This window comes from Moschus berezovskii, chromosome 19 (assembly GCF_049115385.1).
Source record: "Moschus berezovskii isolate FMDL1 chromosome 19, NW_MosBer_1.0, whole genome shotgun sequence".
In the NCBI taxonomy this organism is placed as follows: Eukaryota; Metazoa; Chordata; class Mammalia; order Artiodactyla; family Moschidae; genus Moschus; species Moschus berezovskii.
The window spans coordinates 63,021,904-63,024,871 of NC_142478.1; positions in this window are offsets into that span (position 1 = coordinate 63,021,904).

Sequence of the window (2,968 nt, forward strand, 5' to 3'; positions counted from 1 at the left end):
TAGAGGCCCAGAGTGCCCTCCCCAAAGCTGTGATGATCAAAAATGCCAAATGTCCCCTGGCAGGCAACTTGTTCCCCGTTCATTGAAAAACCATTGTCTAAAGATGCAGAGACATTACTTTGCCAACAAAGGTCTGTCTAGTCAAGGCTATGGTTTTTCCAGTGGTCATGTATGGATGTGAGAGTTGGACTGTGAAGAAAGCTGAGCACCGAAGAATTGATGCTTTTGAACTGTGGTGTTGGAGAAGACTCTTGAGAGTCCCTTGGACTACAAGGAGATCCAATCAGTCCATTCTAAAGGAGATCAATCCTGGTTGTTCACTGGAAGGACTGATGCTAAAGCTGAAACTCCAATACTCTGGCCACCTCATGCGACGAGTTGACTCACTGGAAAAGACTCTGATGCTGGGAAAGGTTGGGGGCGGGAGGAGAAGGGGACGACGGAGAATGAGATGGCTGGATGGCATCACCGACTCTGTGGACATGAGTTTGAGTGAACTCCGGGAGTTGGTGATGGACAGGGAGGCCTGGCATGCTGTGATTCATGGGGTCGCGGAGAGTCGGACACGACTGAGCGACTGAACTGAACTGAACTGAACTGAATCTTGAAGGGCCACTTAGCCAAGCCACACAAATGTCTTCCTTCCTTCCTTTCCTCCCGCTTTTCTTTCTCTTTCTTTTCTTTTGAGGGAAGAGTCCAAGTGTGTAAGAAAATTTCTGTCAAAACACTAACTGAACAATCTGACATTAACTCCCTCCCTGCTTCTTTGATTATATCATTGCAGGCCAAAAAGTAAAAAACAAACAAAAAAAAAAACCACATCATTTGTCCTGGAGTTTTACCTTCTAATATGGTAGCTGCTAGCTACATCTGGTTGTTTAAAATAATTAAATTTTTAAAAAATGTAGTTGCAGTAGTCACATTTCAAGGGCCCAGGAGTCACACGTGACTAATGTCTACCATATTGGACAGCCTAGCCGTTGAACATTTTCATCATTGCAGAGAGTTCTACCATTACCCGGAAACGTTATACTTCCAGGATTCTGATGTTAGATTGACAGTTGTAGAGCCCTTCTCTTCAGATCACCCTTCCTCGTCTTGGTAAATGTGTGTGCAGTTGTAAGTGTGGTGCATATCATGTCTAAAAGATTTGGGTTAACAAACTTTAGAGCTTCTCCATAGCAGTTCTGAACAGGCATGGCACCAGTACTCCGGGCCCTGAGTTGATTTATCTTGATGTTTGGTTGAATTCCTCACATTTTGGGTCTCTTTGGTAACCTTTTCACCCCGTTCTTTTTTAAGGTGGCTGGCTGGCTGTTATAATTCATCATGAACGCATCTCACTCTAGGCCTGGCTCCCCTGACAGAACGAACAGCCGGTCTCCAAGAGGTCAAAGACATTTTTCTCTCTTCGTCTTTCTCAGTTTCCAGCATAGATTTGTCACTCTGAGAAAGCATGAATTCTGGATTTGATGTACTTTAATTGATTTCACCCTCAACAAGTCAGACTGTCCATCAGCTTGCTCCTTGGGCTTCCCTGAACTTTGCTTAAGGCTAAGGCTTTCATCTGTCCCTGGACCCAAGCTGTCACCAAGCAATTTACTCCCCTTTCCAGCCCCCAGGAGCCATCTCATTTTCGTTCCTCTAACTCTCCTGGGGGAAGAGAAAGAGGGGGAGAGACGGTAGATGAAAGAAAATTAGGACAGGATAAAAGAAAAAAGGATGGGTGGGAAAATCCTCATCAACTGTCCCCTATTCTGGTGAGCTGGTCTGATTGCTTTGTCTGAATTGTTAACAGAGTAAAATCAGGGGGAGAATGAGTGTCTAGATGAATGGATGGGGGAATAGAAGGATGTATGGATGGACAGACAAATGGATGGATGGATGGGTGGACGTATGGATGCACTCTTTAACTCATGGGCAGACAGAAAGCCACAAGGATGAATGTAAGGACAAATGAAAAAAAATGGCAGGCACAGTCACTAATAACTGGATATATCCAATAGATCCTTTAGAACTTAAAGTGTTTATGTATTGTCTGGCATGTGCTAGAAACCGTGATATGTGTGTTCAAAGGATGAGAAAACATACATAGTCCCTGTCACCGAAGAGCTCTCACTCAAAAGAGGATGAAGAACATATAATGATAAGAAGTGGCGGGTTAGTTTGTATTAAGGGAGCTTCCAATACAATAAGAATAAAAGAAGAGGACTGAATTTTAGAGATAGCTCATTGAAGCTCAATAAATAACCAATCAAATTAATAAATGTTGAACTATTTTCTGGGAGCAGAAACCCAAAGAGCCTCTTCAGGGCTGTTCCGAGGTCTAATTATAAATTGTGTGGGTTGCTCCTCCTTGAATTCCCTGTTTCTTCTTCATCCAAGCAGAGGGTATGCGAATATGTTGGCCTGGCTCTTCTTAATGAATAAACATTAAGGTATAAGTAATTGGCTTGTTATATTACTTCTCCCAGGCATTTGTGTATTTTGAAAGAGGACTTAGGTCATCAATGAAATAATTATTTGAGAGACCAGAACTGTATACTTAGTTTAGCCTTCAGTGTGGTTCTAGCGAACTAAAAATACACAGTGACCTGAAAACAGCTGATAATTTGCTAGGTGATGTCTGGTGATGAGGCTGAAAAACCAGGTAACCATCTGGAACTCCATGGTTAGTAATGTAAAGCAGTTACTTCAGCATAAATCTCCAGATGGACCAACTTGTTTTCTCACCCACAAAACCTGGTATGTGATCGCTGGTTTGATTTCATGATAGAATGAATCACCACCACCTACTCCTGAAACCTGGGTGCTGTCCATGGTTCTAGATGATTTCAGGTGTGTTGTGGAATTCTGAAAACTACAAAGAGGGCCAAGCTTGACAGTGATCTCTTGCACAAAGTTCTATTAAAGGGACAATTTTAGATTGGCTGCCAAGAGTTCCATAAAGGATGATGACTTTGGGTAT